The following is a 19,602-nucleotide window of genomic DNA, read 5'->3' on the forward strand; positions in this document are numbered from 1 at the left end:
CGATCTGGAGTACCGTTTGTGAACGGAGGAGGATGAAACCGCAGACCACGTCATTTGTAAGTGCCCAGCACTTACGGTTTATGAGGTTGGGCAATCCTCACAGCTTGCCTAATGGCAACAAAGGGTCAAGTCAAAGCGCCTGTTCGGCTTCTCAAACGACATCGACCTTTGGTAATATCAAGTGGGGCACGACGGGCCTATCTTAACGCTTATGTGCTCAACGGCCCCCTGGCTGCCCACAATCTAACTATGAACTATGAGGGGTAACTGATCCTTATAAAAGTTTATTGACCTCACCTACCACTATCAGTTAGCCATCAACTGTCAATTGATACAAATCTCCGTTGGCAAAAACAAGAATTCTACCTGAAAATAGACACAACAGCAAGTAACAGATTTTACCGTCGTTACCAAGAGACTTGTAACTTTCATTGAAGACGCGGTTCCGAAAGAAAAAGGTGGACATCCGAGAGAGATGATCGATGTATTATCAGTACATCTCTGAGAAATCGGGCCGTCATTTGTGATCAAGTTCAACAAGAGTTCGGAGAAACGCGAGGAGTGATTGTAAGTAGCTGGACAGTCAGAAGAAGACTCAAGGCAGCTAACCCTGAGCAAAAAGTCAAGGAACAGGCCTCAAATTAATCGAAGTCGACCGAGCAGCCCAGAGCATACGTTAATTGGAATGACGAGTAATAGGGCTCCGTTTTCTTCTCAAATAAAAGCAGAGTGTGCCTGCATGGTAGCGATAGGAGTTTTGCATAAAAGAAAACGTGGTGTTTGGAAGAGGGTCCTGGATGGATTGGGGTGGTATTTCAATGGTAGCAAAGACCAAGTTGTTTTTTATTGGAACTGTCGGGGGATTAACGTCGAACCCACACATAGTTTCATTGGCGAAGACTTCATATCAATTTAGGACAATGCCATTCCACATACTGCAGCTTCCGTACGGCAGTATTTGTAGGATGTCGAAATTACCGCTACGGATTGGCTAGCGCATAGCTCCGATTTAATTCCTATTGATTATTTAGGAGATGAACTACAGAGAAAAGTTTATTAACCAACTACGAAATCGGACCTCAAAGCGGAGCTCAGTGAAGAATAGGGATAGTATCGAATAAGTTCGATTAAGGAAACTTATTCGATTCATATAAAAGCGATTGGGAGTTGTTGCTAGCCACTGTTATTAGGGCCACTGAATATTGATAGGTTAATTTCAGATAAATCATTATTTTTGACAAATTTCAGCTTGTACTTTTTTCTTTCCGTTCAATATTTTTTCTTTATCAAAAAATAACTCAATAACAACATAGACTACTTATTATAAAGCTGAAACTAATGGTTTTGAGAAGCTAAAATTAGAAAAAGAATGGAAGCTACAGATATTTAGCTAAGGACTTTTGACCGCGAGCGTGCGACTTGAGTCGATTTTTTTGCTCACTCACGTGTATAACGTATAGTGAAATCATATCGATGATTTAATATAGACAAAAAATCAAATCTGTCAAAAACAACAAGTAGTTTAACAACATAGTTTAGAGTATAATTATTGTAAATATTGTTAGTTACGCCAAAGTTTGTTACATTACATAGCGTGATTAATTATAGTACAAATATAAATTCATAATTAATACATAGGAAATGAAGTTTTCCGTTACTGTAGGTCCTTAAACTTAGAAAGATGTCTGAACATACACCGATTCAGGCAACTCGTATCTCAAGTTGAGGTGTTTCTATAGTATATGGATGATGAGGTAATTTTCTACCCATGATTATGAGATTCTTTCGAAATACGCCTCGACGTGGCTTTCTCAAAATCAGAAACAATGTCGAAATATTTTGATAAAGACTGAATTTAAGTCGAAACGTCAATTTATTTCTCTTTTAAAAATTATTTTAAAAAAAACTAATTTTGAAACAGAAGAGACCCAAAATCAAGAACGTCTAGAAACATAAACATTTTTCTTTTAATACATTCCATATTTTCGGAAAGATCCTGGAGTGTGAATGATGTGTCTCCCCTATAGCACTCCTGTCATCTCCGTTCGTCGAAACTTTGTCGAACGTTTCTAGGAGACAACAAGCGAGAGTCTGAACCGAACATTAAATTTTCAAATACTTATCAATAGCAGTCTCTCCACTTTTTGCATATTTTTTACGTCAAAAAAGCGCCTTCGGGTAATTATTTCTGTTCTACCCATAGTAGACAGTCAAATTTACTATAAACACAAACTAAACGTTTATAATTCCACTATTATGATGTTCAGAACTGAGTTACAGATTGTTTTGTTAGAGATAAGATGAAAATAAGTTGGAAACATGTAACGGATTGAGCGAAATAAATTTGTAACTGCTGCAATGCTGTTTTCAGTAATATCGAATCGACGAGAAATATTGATTTAAAGTTCATGGAATCAGGTCATTCCCATCTTGAAGCTGATTCCATTCATGCATATTAGAAAGTCTACTTTAAACCTTTATAGACTCTTTCAATTTGAGTGATTAAAAGGTTCAGAAGGTTACGCTAAACAGTTTACCTTTCTGAAAATCTTAAGGACTATATTCTACGCTACTTGGTAGTTCAGAAATAGTGACATTCATCGGGACTTAAAAGTGGGCGCTGTTGCAAGAAGTCATAAATAAAGACCTTACCGACACGTGAATTTAAAGGGTATGCTGCTACTGGACAACAACCTGCACAACTGAAACGATAGCAGATACAAAACAACTTCTCCGAACAACAGAAATAAAAACCCTTAGATCAATATCCGAAGTAATGCTCTAGAACAGAAAACGCAGTTCCGACATTAGAAAGTCTAGCGACTAGATTACAAATGTAATCGGATGGGCACGGAAGAGAAAACGTGGAGGGGAAAGCACACGTCGACAGAATGGGCGAGGATCGTCTTGTGAAAAGAGCATTTGAAGAGAAGCCAACCATCAGAAAATCAGCAGGCAGACCTCCAAAGAGATAAGCCGAATCGTGGATTACGATAACCCAAAATCGTCGTCAAAAAAGTGGAAAAATAAGTTAAATCAAGTGTAGAAGTATATCAGAACCTAAGGTATTCTAGTGCACGAATATTAGTTATCCAAGTCTAATGTATTAATTTGGGTAAGACAGAAATTACTCATCGATATGATAGATTGTAATATTAATAAATTAGCAGTAAGGGCATTTTTAATAAGAAAAATTAAAACAACTTTTTTATGGAAAATTATCATCTTACAGTTTATTGAGGTTGGTTTGTTTGGAACTTAATTCATTCATACCTGCAGGATGGTAGCTTGTTGCTTAACCGACAGTATCCTCATGTACGATACAGAAAGAGGCCCCAAGTAGTAAAATATCACTGGAGGGTATTCTAAGGCTTCGTGCCAATGCCTCTCTTATGGAACATCATGTTCAATGGTTTTGCCGAGTGAGGCGAGCGTTGTAGCATTAGCGGACGGCGTGGCCGTTGTAATAGTTGCGAAGCACCTGGAGGAGATCAATTTTACTTTGGATACGTCCTTGAGAAGATCTGTAGCTGAATGAACTTAGTTGGTCTGATACTAGCAGAGCACAAAACAGAGGCGATGCTAATTATAAGCAAGAAACACGCGGAGACAATGGAGTTGCACATTGATGAATACGGGATCACATCCGAACTGTACATACGTTACTTGGGAGTGATGATCGATGCTAGGTGTAAAGGCTTCTGGCGTAAGGAACATATTATCTCAAACTATGCCGAACGTAGGAGATGCAAAACAGAGAATGGGAGCTTTGTTGTTGTCAGTGGTCATATAGGTGATCAAATTCAATCTGAGCCGACGTATTGCAGTGGCAAGAATAACAACGATTTATCAGCCGAGTGCCTTAGAAGTTACCAGCACTTTCCACACAAAGATCCGGGACGTAGTATTTGTCACTGCAGGAGTGCTCCCATTTAGAGTGTTAGCATAAAAAAGAAGATCTCTTTATCGGTAGAAAGGATCGATCACACAAAGCTCACGAGAAATGAGCGGAAAAATATCATAGATCGATGGCAAATGTTGTGGGACGCCTCGACCAAGGGACGAAGGACTTATCTTATTATTCCGCGATTAGATATCTGGCTTAATCGGTCACACGGAGAGGTTAATTATGATCTGTCCCAAATGCTGTCCGGACATGGATGCTTTGGGGAATACCTTTACAGGTTGAAACATGAAGATTCCCCAGATTGCCCAACATGTGCAGGAGTCAGTGAAAGTGCGCATTCTTCACATACTCTCGTTTCTGCATGCTTCGTCGTACCTGGGAAACATCACTTGTAGGAGGGTTCACGCTTGGAAATATGTTGGAAGCTATGCTCTTATCAAAAACTGCATGGACAACGACGAACACATTCGCAACTGAGATATTGACCTAACTTCACACTGAAGAGAAAAAAAGAAGAAATAAAATCGGTATAATGGAAGTAATTGAAGATAGAGCTGTACAGCTAGATCCCCCCTGCGAAGTAATGCCTAACTGTGGTCCCGCAGGGGAAAGAAGAGCCATAGGTAGAGGAGGTTTTTAGTCGGTATGGGAAAGGCTACAGAGTCCGACATACCAGGCAGAACAACAAGTCCTGACGAAACGTAAAAGTATTTTCTTACCTCTCAAAAAAAACACACACACGCCTGAGAAAGCCCGTCCTGCTAAGAATCCACTCCTGGACGAATCCCCGGATGGATGCGAAGTAGGACATTCCATCACCCTCTATCATTCCGACAGGTACTCATTGCAATTCGCGTCGACTCCCCTAATTTCTATGGAAGATTCGGGTGGTCTTCTCTTTTTGTTAAGGGTTAGCCTGGAGGCTATAAACCCTTAAGTTGATTATTAAAGGTAGAGAGAGCAAGGTATAGGAGCTTGATTAAGTGTACCCGAACTGCTCTACTCTATTCTGATTGGATCAGCATGACTCCGAAGTTTCGGATGGTGGACACGGCAAAGGAGAAGAATAATGAGTTTTGATTTTATTGGCGAGTAGAGGGAGATAGAGTGTAGTAAGCCGATGCTATTTCTCTTTCTTCCAATAGTACAATTTCACTTAGATGTCGCTCTCTCTATCTATAATATTAACTCTATGTGTATAACTTAGCTCTTGCTTATGAAGTACGGGGGGTACTCGCTTGTGGGTGCACTTTCTACATCACACTAATGCCCTTTATATAAAAAATAATATTTTCTGTACTTTAAAGTTTTAAGATTTATTGAAAAAAATCACTTTTGGATTTGGCAGACCGGTATAATATTTCTTTTATTCTCATATTTATTATGTTTACATATAAAATAGAAGTTTTATAATCGTACGTCACGCATGGGTTATGGAGGGACTAGCGTGTGCCAAGTTTTAAGTCTACAAACCCCTCGTCGAATGCCAACTAATAAATAATAATCTTTTATTTATAATTCATGCGATTACAACTAAATTTTGGTCGTCAATAAGGACGGACGGGCCCCATGAGGATATCCATATCTCAAGATCTATTTACAGTACACCTGGTAGCTTGGTTTTAATAAATAAGCTTCGAATCAAACCTTGAAATTAATTACAGAAATGTAGATCCGATTCTAATATTATAATTCTATCAAATGTAATAATAGTAGTATGTATTTGATGTATATGCAACAATCAATACATTCGGATATTACTTGTTGCATATAGTCCAGTTAGGTTAATAACTGCATGTATTTATCAGATGGAGTATCAAATAAGGTCTGTCAAAACAATGCTCGTCACATCCAGTTCGGGTAATTTTGCCCAATAAGCTAATGCCTGTACGACGTTCATTTTTTCAGTTTTTTTAATAACAAATTAATACATATAGTGAAAACCGAAATAATAGTTTTAATGAGCAGTAATAAATCTGAGAAGACAAGTTTATCGGTGTCATTGGTGTTATGCAGTAAAAGGGCTGGAATAAGGTAGTTTTGAAACTTGGAAAAACTAAGTGTTTATTTCAACATGGTGTAATATAGGTAATTAGATTCTTGGATCAATATCCTCTACTGCTTTCGGCGTTCTTGATTTACAAAAGTCTTCGTCGATAATATCTTAACACATATACTACTGGTTAAAAGTTTTTGCCCACCCTAATGGGGTGACCCTATAGTTTGTGTGATACACAACAAATAAAAACAATATGATCGATTTTGATATTTATATTTTAACAAAATTATCATATATTTTAAAAATTTAATATTAATAAAAATAAAGTCTGTAATTTGAATAATTTAAATTTCTGATTCATTGATGTAACCCCCTTTTGCTTTTATTATTTTGGTGCAATATTTTAGCATTTTCTGTAAAAACTTCAACAAATATTCGTTCTCTACTTGGTTCCATTCGTTTTTCAGGATATTCCAAAGATATGAAGGGGAAATAGGATACTGCTTTCTGACTTCCCCGTCCAATTTTTCCCACAACAACTTGAAGTCGGCCAAATCATTACTTTCAGTATATTCTTCCTTTCCAATTCTTTTATATACTCTTTGCACAGCTTCGAGAAATGCTTGAGATCGTTGTCATGCTGGAAGATGAATTTTCTGCCGATCAGGCGCTGGCCAGGACGTACTACATTGTCCTTAGATATTTTTATAAACTTCTTTCTCTAATATCCCTTCAATTTTCCTCTAGTCGCCAATTCATTCGAAATATATTAGACCTAAAAACTTCAAATTTTGACTCATGACTCCATAAAACTCTTTCCCACTCTACATGCGTTCAATTTTTATGTTATTTAGTCTACTGCAACTCTTTATTTTACTTTGACGTCAAAAAAGAGGTTTCTTCACTGTCACCCTTCCAAAAAGGTAAGCTCCTCTCAATCTCCCTTTCACTGCAGAACTACTCAAAGGCAGATCACTAAATTCATTGATCTGAGCTGCTATTTCTGGACCCGTAAGTCATCGTTTACGTTTACTGATCAATAAAATACGTTTATCTTCAGCGGTTGTGGTTTTTCGTGGTCGCTTTGAACGAGTTCAGGCGCTAAAGCTTCTGGTGGATATTTTTTCACGTTGTAGTCTACGATACGTCGAGGTATTATAAATTCGAAAGCAATGGTACGGTATTTTTTACCTAGACTATGAAGACGATTAATGTACTAACCGATAGTTAATTGGTTTCACCCATTTTGAAATTTGAAAATTTGCGAGAACTCAAACAATTCGAATAGGAAATTCGCAAAGAGATGTCTTGGTCTAAAAAGTATTTATCACAGCTAAGTTGGAATTTCTGGAACCGTTGGTGATATTCATACTGTTTACACTGTTTACACTTCCGCTACACTAACACTCACGATTACACTGTCCGACACGCGTTTTGATAACCAAGTTATCGTCTTCAGAGGCTGGGGTAAACTGTTTATCTTCAGATTCTGAAGACGATAATTTGGTTATCGGAACGCGCGTCATACAGTGTAGTTGTGAGTGGTGTTCAGTATATGAATTACAGCACGATATTGCGTCTCACAGGGCTAGCTGAGATAAAACTACAATTATTATCACCACAGAAATAACTCACAGTTAAATAATAATAAGTCGGGGCCGGATTAAGCTAGTGGCTTGGGGGGGCTATAGCCCCGGGCCCCAGGTCCAAGAGGGCCCCATCATTTGGAAATCATTCTGTATTTTTTGATGTGTTGATACCACAAATCTAACGTATTGATATTATTTTGTGAATTTTTCCGGGTTTTCGATTTCCTTAAGGGGGCCCGTCATTATTTTAGCCCCGGGCCTTATAAATCTTAATCCGGCCCTGTAATAAGTAAATGAGTCGCTGCTTGCAAGTTTTAATTAACCGACGAAATATGCGTTCGTATAAAGTGAACAAGTCTTGTCTCTCTTGCCATTCTTTTCCGAAATATTTAATCACTACTTTTTTCACATCAGTTAGATCTGCTGATTTTACTGGAACGCTCATTGGAATAATATGAATATAAAAATGCCCGAGAATTCTGTCTTTTTTCGGTATTCTATCTATTCTTATCCCGATGATATGAACATAGAAATTAAGAACGTTTTGACTGCAGTTACACCTGGTATTTTAAGAGATGTCACACTAAATTTTGAATTACAATAAGTTGATAATGTAGAATTAAAAAATGTTAGTCTTTAAGACTAATTCATCAACTGTGTTCTATTTTGATCGTTCGGGAGATTTTTAATTCAAAATTATTAACTCATATTGTTTCTCGATATATTCCCATACCAACATGTTATCTCACAATCAGTGTTTAGCGACAAAGGCACAAGCTTCTTATTCAGTCCCTGGATATAATAAGCTACCAAAATTGCATTATGTCGCATCACTGGTTATCCGACACTGTTGAGGGATTTTCACAGTTCAAGCATGTTAATTCGATTCTGCAGTTTGTTTGGTATTTGCTCCGTTTTCTCCCGAAATGCGGAGAAGTAACGTTTCGATTTAATAATAATGAATCAGAAAATTTTTATTCGTTTTTTATAATACAGGCACATACATAAAGTTTTGTTTTACTGAGTTTTGAAGATCAAATCAGTTAGGTGACGTCCCCCATTCTCCATACACTGAGTAAACCGATTTCTGGCGTTTGTCATGACTCTTGCCAGCATAGCAGGCGTTATGTTGGCAATTTCTTCCTGGATGTTCGTCTTCAAATCTTGTAGGGTCCTTGGACGGTTCACATACACACGGGATTTCAAAAAACCCCATAGGAAATAATCACAAGGGGTCAAATCGGGAGAGCGGGCTGGCCACTCCAAATCGCCCCTAATTGAGATAAGGCGCTCTGGGAAGTGTTCCCTCAAAACAGCCATCGATGTTCTTGAAGTGTGTGCCGTTGCTCCGTCTTGTTGGAACCAAGTGTCCCCTAAGTCCAACTCATCTAGCCGTGGGAAAAAAAATTCCTGTAACATGTTTACATACCGGTGCGAATTCACTGTCACTGTGACTTCATTTTCCTCAAAGAACCAGGGACCAATAATTCCACGTGAGTAAATTGCACACCACACTGTGACTTTAGGTGAATGCAAAGGCCGTTGATGCAATTGTCGAGGATTGGTATCAGCCCAGTAGCGCATGTTTTGTTTGTTTACGGATCCACACAAATGAAAATGGGCTTCATCACTAAAAAAAACAATAGCGTCCTCAGGAACGACTTCCAGAAAAACATCACACGCGTTCCTCCGAGAATTGAAGTCACGTTCAGAAAGTTCCTGCACAATTGCCATCTTGTATGGATGAAAATGAAGATCATCATGAAGTATTCTCCTCACAGAACGATCGGAAAGTCCAAGGGCAGACGCATGTTTGCGCGCAGAACGCCGTGGTGATCGCAACACTGAAGTTCTAACTAACTCAATGTTCTCCGGTGATCTAATGGGCCGAGGGACTCCAGTTCTTCGTCTTGTCACACTTGCAGTTTGTCTGAACGTAGTGACCCACGTAACAATTGATTTCCGGTCCGGGACAGGGGCCAAGGGGGCTAAATTAAAGCGATTCCGAAAGGCGCGCTGGGTTGCGATCACAGAACATCCGCTCGAAAAGTAAACCTCAACGGCAAACGCACGCTCCTCACTGTTCCAACGCATGATGGCGACTGAACTGTGCCGGGACAAAACTTTATAGTCCCCCCTCTCGAACGAGACCACTAGCACTCCGTTACGACATCTACCGACTAAATGGCGAACTTTTTAAAAAAGGAAGTTATGCTGCCGCACCCTGTACAAGTCTTGAATAAATATAGTTTTGTTTAGATACGAACATATTCTAATTTTGATTCTCCTTTTGTGGTTTTCGCTGCGAGATGTGTAATTATCATTATAACAACTAAAATGCAAGATAGTTTTGATCAATATGTATGTTTTCATATTTATTCACGAAGTTACAAACAACACACGTTTGCGTTGGGAAATGTGTTTCTACGAGGGTTCATTGAAAAGTTTCCGGTCTCCATCTGTGTATAACTGCATTTATCAATAAAGTTGAAAAATATATTTGTGCATACGTTAAAAAATTTTTATTAAAATTTCAGTCATTTTGGACACTCTCTTTGACAATCGTAAAAGTGAGGATTTTTCTGAAATTGAAGATGGACCTGTCATAAATATTTTAACACGTTGACTGCCACGCCAGGTTCAGAATTCCGTTTAAAATGACACTTTGATTTAATTACATTATATTATTAAAAACTGAAATTCTAGTGCATAATTAACATAAAAAGAATAAAAATGAGTTTTTTTTTAAAGAAAAGGTGTTATGAGTTATCTCGTAATTGACTTCTGTAACATAAATCTCTTCGCGGAAGGCAACAACGAGTTAATTCATATGTAGACACGATTCGACCTGTCCGCTTCTCTAAAGCTAAATCATATAGGTATACGCGTCCATATTTGTTAGAGATATATATACACAATGCTCACAAAATTTTTCAAAAAGTATAACTTCTAAAATAAAACTGATCAAGTCCAGAGAAGAATTTGTCGTCGCGTTGATTGGAGACGAGATTCAACCAGTTTCAAAAAGAATGAAATTGCAAGAACTTCATTATTTAGAGAGTCTACTACCTACCGAAAAAAAGCAGCGTCCGACAGGCAAAAAAATGTAGAGAAACGCGTTATTTCTGTTCATAATGTAAAGAAAAGCCAGCCCTTTGTGTGGAAGATTGCTTTAAGACGTTCCACAAACTATAAAATATAATTTTATTCCGTGAAATTGAACTAATTTTTATATTTATATTTTATATTCGTTTTAAATGAATTTTCTGTTTATGCGAGCCAGCATTGATTTTTTGTTGTTTTTCTAGAAGCCATATATCGATATTAGCACTTATATATTCCGAGTTTAATCGTAGCTGCACAAAAATGACCATTAAACACCGGACGAAATAACTCGTAGTTGGCGTCCTAAAAAAGAAAGCAATCTACGAGTTATCTCGTAGTTGGCCGTCAACGTGTTAAAGGCAATACGTCTACGGTTTGTGAAATGAATGTACGGAGACTCTGCGCCTCATTTAGGCATCATAAGGCTGGGCCCCAAGTTGAGACGCAGTCAACACGTGCAGGGCAGCACAGTTTCTGTAACTCTTGTTGTCTAATGGGACCGAATTGAGAGGCAGAGCTGCGACGGACGTGGCCAATGTGGCACTCGTGAATGTCACCCAGAAACTGCATCACACTCGCACAGTTGTCCACAGTGTTTAAGGAAAATGGAATATCGTGGAGAAAAATTGATTGAACTTCATCGAATTCAGCTCAGCTAAGACGGAAATAATTATTAAAATGTTCATTCGAGAGTTCCCTCGTCAGCGCAAATTCCCCGTGAGTTTGTCTTTTTTTCATAAATTCACTTCTGGACCGCTTCGATCTTGACTTCTGGTACAGTAGAACTCGTTTACAGAATTCGACTCAGAGCTCAAATTTAAATGAATCATACCAGGAAAAATTTAAAGAGGAGAAAACAGTGAACTAGTAACGAAAACTGTGTCTCAAAATGCGGAGGCAACTGCGCCATATAGTTTTCTCGAGATGCCTTCCCTTGCGCTGTGCTGCCCTGCACGTATACACTGCGTCTCACTTGCGCGGGGCCTAATTCTAAAATTTTGGGCAACTAAATTCACATGGAGCCTTTTAGCTTGATTAAGGAAAATGCAATAATCAGCGACCAAATTATACTGAATGATTGTCGGATTTACATTAGAGACATAGAAGAGGCTTTCAGCGTATCAATCACTTTTGCTCACTTTAGACCAAAAGCGCTTTATAGATGCGGTTTAAGCACGATGAGTCGATTGCAAACTGTAGGTGAAATCGAGTACCATAACCTATATTTTTGAACCAAAGAACCTGCCAAAAAATGCTTTTCCATCACACTACAGTCATTGCCATGGCTAAAATCCACGCATAGCTGTTCGAATTGATTGACTTAACCATTGTTTCCATTAAATCTGGCCTCCAGCGACATTTTCCTGTTTCCTAACCTCAAAAGGAGTCTATAACGAGAAAAACAATTTTTCATTTGTCTGAAATCGCTTTCCATTTTTGAGGAAAACAGATCTAATAAGATATAAAATGTAACGCATGTAAAGGAATAAGCATAACATCGAGCAATTATCGTATTCCTTTTTTTTTTTAATATAAAAACAAATGAGCATTACCAAAATTTTTTGTTTCATGAACCTTTTTAGATAGTTTTCTTAATAAATAGTGAAACTAATTTTCTATCAAGAGTGATCTACAAGCAATCAATTTGGAACACAATTAAAACATTGTGTCGATTACTTAATTAACAAAAAGCATTTTTTGCTTTATTGGGTGCATATTAATCGAATATAAACCAATGTTTCGGCTGTGATTTTTGATTCTCGGATATAATTTCGTCTCCTCTGACATATCGAAATGAACACGGATTACGTTGCCAGTTAGAACCACTCTTATTTCGTGGCACTGTACTAATTTATAATTTTCTGGCAAATACTAAAATAAATATTAATCTTATTAGAAAAAACAGAACCATATATAATTGGAATCGAAATTTACAGGGTCTGTAGCGAACGTGTGGTCAAGAAGCTGTATTCGCAGAGAGGGAGATTGTCGAAGAATTATGAAGCGTTTACTGGAGCAGCTATACGCGATAAAATTTTGTGGTAGTTCGATAAAACTGGAAAAGAGACTCTCGATATAATAAAGGAGTCCAACGGTGATACTGCCATAAGAAATAACGGGAGCTTTTGAGTGGCACAAGCTGTTCCGAGAAAATAGGGAAAGTGGAAAGCGACGACCGCTTTGGACCAATGGAAGACCAATGAAAATGTGTCACGAGTGAAAAATATATTGAGCTGTGATAGTAGGATGAGTATTCGAATGATTGCTGCTTAATTGATCATTCCTCAACACAAGCTTTTAGTACTAAGTAGTAGGAAAGTGTTCGCCAATTTGATGTTGTCAAAGGAGCTAAGGTCAACCGAAGTGCTTTGCCAGGATATCCCTGGCCTTACCAGATTTTTTTTTCTATTCCCGAGAATAAAAGCTATGCTCAAAGGAAAGCATCACGGCTCGTTAAAGGCAGGGACACATGAGCTGAACAGCATTCCGCTCCAGCGTTCCTGAAGACATACGAAAAGTCTTAAGCAGCAGTGTGTAGATGCAAAAGGATAAAAACAGTTTTGATTAAATCATTAAAATGTTTGTTATTCAAATTTAAACTCAACTATAATATACTCATTTCTATGTATTCTGTATATTTCAATAACAAAATAAAATATTTTTAAGAATAAACATGTCTATCAATTGAATACATGATAAAATCATGAATTATAAATTTAAACGCATTAATTATTCAGAGGTGAAAGTAAACACTACTTCGTCTTAAGTCAATAAGAAACTTTGAAGGCAACAACACATACATAAATTATTCTGCAATGTCAAAAAATGTTTCAAGTAATGCGGAAATGATCCAATAATCCTAATTTTTTATAAAGAGTGTTTGCAACAATGAAAAAAAATATGGCTAATGAAATATGAGGGCGATTTAACAGAATTATGAATTATATCTACGGTATATATATTGTTAGTTTCCGGCATATTTTTATCCAAATTTCACATAAAACTTCCAGATGGATTAGCCCAAACAACAAATTACGTTTTTTACTGAACTTCCGTATGGTAATCGAAGATTTACTAAAAAAACTTTCGATACACACTATTACAATTTTTATAAGAAATTTATAAATCGTTTCATTTTCAAAAGAATGTAAAAATAGAGAAAATCACATCAAAAACATTTTTTTTCCAAAAATTACACGCTACTTTTTATTCGTTTTGGTTTTTTACTGTGCACCTATACATGAAAATATTTTGTCCATTCTTATTTTCTGCTTCCAAAATACGTAGAGTGGTCTCAAAGGAAGCTATTTTTCTGTATACTTTTCCCGATGTGATAGGTACCTTACCGTTTCACTGAAATGGGCAAGACACTAGCAAAAAAGATGCTCTGCTGTCTCTATGGAGAATCCGCGTCCTTTGCCATGTCTATCGACTGAAGGTGCTGGTGGAAGAACTGGTCGCCACTTCGACTGAGGTAGTTTCACAAAGCAGAAACTTTTTCTATATGTTATGTAATATATTTAAATTAAGAAAATCAACTTATGGCAGTGTTAGCGCGGTTGCAACAAGCTCCACTGCTTTTTACATATCACAAATTTTTTTATTTAAAAAAAATGTATCTTCAAAAATCTGGCTTTCGAGTATATTTTTAATTAGACAATTTTGAGTATCAAAAAAATTGCCAGATGATTTGCTCGGTTGCAAGTAAAATGGATCGAAAGTTGCAGTATTTTTATCATAAAAATCTATCGATCCTGTTGATCCTCCAGCTAAAGAATTTTTACCTGAATATAAGGTTGACATAAAGGTAATACATTCTTAGGTAAGGAAGTAGAATATTTTAAGACAAATTTCCGTCAGGTTTGTCAGTTGCAACACTGTTTATTTCGGTTGACTTACGTAGTTTCGTCTTATTTACTAACGAAATACATAAAAAATTGCATTTTTATACTATTTTTGGATACTTGAGTGGTTTTAGAGACAGTTTGGGAGTGTCCATAAATTACGTAACGCCTTGACAAACAGACAGACTAAGAACAATTTGTTACGGTAGTATTACGGATAGACAGAGGAGGTTTTCTTAAAATGTAACATTTTTTAAATTTTAATTGAACGATCCTAAAAATTACCGAATTGGGACAATTCGGTAATTTTTGGGGGTTACTTTACATTACTTATTAAAAATATTTTTCATAAAGTAAGTATTATAAAACGTTGGAAAAATGAATCCTCCTAGTTTCATATTCAAGCGATCGGTTTGAATTTTTGAAATCGACTCTACGCCTACGTTTGTTTACTTTCGGGTGCGAGCGCGTTGCCGGTCTATATAACTCGTTTTTTTTTCGAGAGGTTGTTACGTTATCCTAGACAGACAGGGTAGAGTACGATTGTTACGGTAGCGTACAGACAGGCCATGAAATTTTGAAATTTCAACGATACGTAATTTATGAACAGTCTTTTCGACTCAACTGTATATTTTTTTCATATCTTATTATTGTGATTAGTTGTGCGTAATAATTTTCTATAAGTAACAAACGACTTAAATACTTAAAACAATCGAAAAATTCATTTGTCAAAGCAGACAACGTCAATGAAGCCCGATACTTCAAATTCATCTCAACACACAATACAAATGATGAAAATGAACCTTTTATTAAAAACTATGACGATTATGATGCATCAAATTTACCACCCTGTGAATCAGAGTTAAAGCAGCAACTTTTACGGACTATATATCAAGTACATGGCGCAATGCCCATCTGAAATGTCCTACAACATTGAAACCAGACGAAAAAAATATACTTATAATATACATCATCTATTCAGGCTGTCTCACGACGAGTTTAAACTATCTATATATGGTAAAATACTTATAGTAAAATCATGAAAATTTCTATGTTTCGGCTTTCGGATTCGGTTCTACCGAAAGTCGACTGTAACTTTGATATTTTATATGGAACACCCTGTATATTAATACATTTGAAATACGCGTAATATTTTGCTATACTTTTGTCTAAAAACTTTTTTCTAAAAATGCATATTTTTTGAGTTATAAATTTTTTTGTAAAAAATTTGACTGTTGCAGACCTTATAAATTATTTTTTTACGAGGATACCCTTAAAGATATGAAAATGGTTCCTATTCCGTTGCTTTTAGCAAGGTTAGACGTATTTGAATCTATGTTGGAAAATGTTCTATTTTATAAAGGGTGTGTATAAAAAGTGTTCAAAGTTTAACATAAATATAAAATTTCTGCAGTACGGTAAGATTTAGGTATAGGAAAGTATACATGAATTTGCCTCATTTTTTACCTCTGAATGCATTGAAATAGAAAAACAGGCTGGTTTCTCAACATATATTCAAATACGTCTGACCTTAGAATAGTAACCATTTTCATATCTTTAAGGGTATACTCGTAAAAAAATTATTTATAAGGGTCTGCAACCGTCAAATTTTTTACAAAAAAATTAATAACTCAAAAAGTATGCATTTATCGAAAAAACGTTTTCAGACAAAAGTATACTAAAATTTTAGATAGGTTCCAAAAATTTGTTAATATACAGGATTGTCCATTTAAAATAACAAAGTTACAGTCGATTTTAGGTAGAACCGAAAGTTAGCCATTTTTGAAATTATTTTAGTTAAAATGAACGTATCCGAAAACCCAAACGTAGAAATTTTCATGATTCCACTATAAGTATTTTGCCATATATAGATAGTTTTAACTCGTCGTGGGACACCCTGTATATGACGTTTTGTTAAAATCCAATGAATTAGATTAAATAGGCAATACTACTTCGGGAGAAGAATTATTAACATTAATTGGATTAAGTGTATGAACATTAATATGTAATTTCACATATTTATGATAATTTGTTTTCCAGAGAGCGAAGAAAATGTTGAGGACGACGGGGTAATTTCGAGGGACGAGATTATTTCTGATGAAGAGGGAGACGAATGATTATTGGAGAAAAGTATTGTAATTAAACAATTAAGCTTTTGTAATTGAAGAAAAATATATATGAAATTACCTGTATCATGATATTTAATATAAATGTCTAACTTTACAAGATATTTTCTTTAGGAATTAGATTTGGAAGATCATTTTAGCAACTTTCGATCCATTTTACAGATACTTGCAACCGAGCAAATCATCTGGCAATTTTTTTTATACTCAAAATTGTCTAATTAAAAATATACTCGAACGCCAGATTTGTGAAAATACATTTTTTTAAATAAAAAATTTGCAATATGCAAAAAGCAGTGGATCTTGTTGCAACCGCGTTACTCTTGCCAGAAGTTGATTTTTTTACTTTAAATATATTAAAGAACATACAGAAACAGTTTCTGCTTTGTGAAACTACCTCAGTCGAAGTGGCGACCAGCTCTTAGACTATGGTATTCGAGGAGGCAGAAAACCACCGGTTTAATATCGTTTCTGGATATAACGAGAAGTTTCTTAGACTGATATGATTATGAATCTTTTGGATTTTCGTAAACCTGGAGTATTCCTCCAGTAAGATCTATCTGATTCTTGACCCAATCGTTGTCCATATTAAATCTCATGAAAACAAATCGTTATCTCTTCTTTGGCAAGTCTGTCTGCTTGTTCGTATTCTGGTATACCCTGGTAGCAACATTAGGGTTACTTTGTTCCTGTTAACCAGTGCTTTTAGAGTTTGTTTCCACGTCTAAGTTAACACTCGATAGCTTTCAGGGTTTGAAAACCAATTGGCTATCGTAGGGAATGTAATTGTGTGTTCTAAAGAGATTTTTATTAAAATGGGACTAGTGTTGTTTTACCCGAGATCTTCATCATTTCATTTTTAAATTATGTTTAGGGCTGTTTGCGTCCTGACAGAAATCATGCCTTTATGCTTGCCCTTTAATATCCCTACCAGATCACCGACTAGTAACGATTTTGCCCACTACCAGTGACCCCAGTAGCCAGTAGCCCTTTACTACAGTAATAATGGTGGTATCCCCATTGTTAGTTAAAGAATAAACGATTATAGTATTATCTTAAATTGTATGCTTTCGATGTATAGATCGAATTCCGAAGCGGTGCGATGAAATTTAAAAAGAAAATAATGTTCCACCTGCCTATTTATTCCATATTTTTGAGAATGTTCTCTTTAGTCAAATCGCTCTCGTATAATTTCGGTCACTGTGTATAAAAAAATATAAATTTCTCTAATTGGTGAACGATATGAAAATTTGTTTATATAATAAGAGTAAGAATTAATTGTCCTTAAAAAATTCTTGAAAGTATTTTTATTCATATCGAATGGTAGTTGTTTATAGAGTTGCGACTGTTATTTCACCTACCGAACAATTCCGATAATTTAGATTTATTATCAATTAGAAAGGAAAAATAAATTGATTTATAATCATTTCATATTCAATATTTATAAAATCATAGAATTAACAATATAAATAACATTCCTTATTGCAGAGGAGCAATTACACGGTGCATCATAAGGTTGAACCTACTGTATGGAAAGTTCACATTATAGATTCGGATTCATTTATTTTAATCCTCCACTTTTCATCAATTTGTTATGCCTATTTTACTGATTGATACCTGTAGTTTTTCCGCCGCTTTTTCATGGCTATTTCCTACTGCTAGTATAGCAGTATTGTCTACAAAGATTACTAAAGTATCATTTTGTAATTTAGGCATGTCATTCGTGTACAGGAAACATCCAAAATAGGCTTCCTCTTGTTTAATTCTAAAGTGTTTGTGTGAGATGTAGGATTTTAAGAGAGAATTGTGAAGGCAAGTACGTCTTCAATCTATATTCCAGCCCTTTATCTCAAACTTTATAGAATACCTTTGCTACGTCGAGGATTGCTACTTAAGTTGTAATACGAGTTCTATTTGAGTTGTTTTCAGATCCTTGAAACATCCATCTTAAATCGCGTATATTTTCGTACGATGATTTTCTATGACTTTCGACGTAGATTAAACCAACGGCAGGGTGCCGATCAACTCGCTTCGAATTTTGGTGATGTATAGGTCATTCAAGACTAGCCAAGTCCAACAACAGTTATTAACACACGAAGCACTTCGAAGCAAATGCTCGCAAGGGTTCGAAAAAATAAGGAAAACCAATCGTAGGCGACGAATCATTCTTCACCACGACAATGCGCGCTCCAATTCATCAGCTCAAACAAAAACGTTTTTTAGTAGTCAAAATATCGAATTGATGGGTCATCCACCGTACAATCTTTGTTTGGCGCCCAATGATTTCTTCTTATTCCTCAAAAGTAAATAGCGAGGTCAACGTTTTTCTACACCTGAAGAAGAAGCGGTTTATGCGTTCAACTGTTTTGAAGGTATCTCAATCGGAATGAAAAAATACCGCGACAACTGATTCCAACACATACAAATGTGCATTGATCTTAATGGAGAATAATTTGAAAAACACTGAATCGATATCCAATGATTATTATATGTTTTTATTTGTCTATCTCAAAAATTGAATACCAAACCTTGGTCTTCTGGACGAGATTTTTTTCTTATAGTTGCTTTTTAATGATATTTTTAATTTAGTCGACCTAATCGATCTCTAGACAGAAATCCTTCAAGGAGCAATTTTCCGAATAGTTTCGACAATGTAGGGAAAAGGGAATTAGGCCTATAAGAGGAAACTTCGTGTAGAGATTTACCTGATTCATGGATCATAATAACCTCTGCAACCTTCCACCTAAATTGCACTTGTTGTAGCCTAAAAGATGTGACAACTTAACTATCACTTTTCTTGGTAGTTGTCTCAGGTCTTTACCAGTAATGAGATCAAGTACGGTAGCTTTTCATGGATTTCTTCAATCTTCTTTTTAATTTCTTTAGAAGATGTTAGCTCAATATCTGGTTCTTTTTGTGCCGTTCCTTGGCCAATCTTATCATCTCATTTGTTTGGCTGAAAAATGTCCCGAAGAAGTAGGGCGACTCTGTCAACTTTTATTGTTTATTTTTTGCTCATTTCCCGATTTGGCAT

General features: G+C 36.1%; 1 protein-coding gene across 3 annotated transcripts in view; it reads right to left on the reverse strand.

The window, feature by feature from the left end:
- Positions 1–19,602, reverse strand: part of LOC130444827 (uncharacterized) — a 315,730-nt gene that overhangs the window by 82,825 nt on the left and 213,303 nt on the right. The gene's annotated exons all lie outside the window — the stretch shown is intronic.

The sequence above is a fragment of the Diorhabda sublineata genome, chromosome 6 (genome assembly GCF_026230105.1).
Source record: "Diorhabda sublineata isolate icDioSubl1.1 chromosome 6, icDioSubl1.1, whole genome shotgun sequence".
Classification (NCBI taxonomy): Eukaryota; Metazoa; Arthropoda; class Insecta; order Coleoptera; family Chrysomelidae; genus Diorhabda; species Diorhabda sublineata.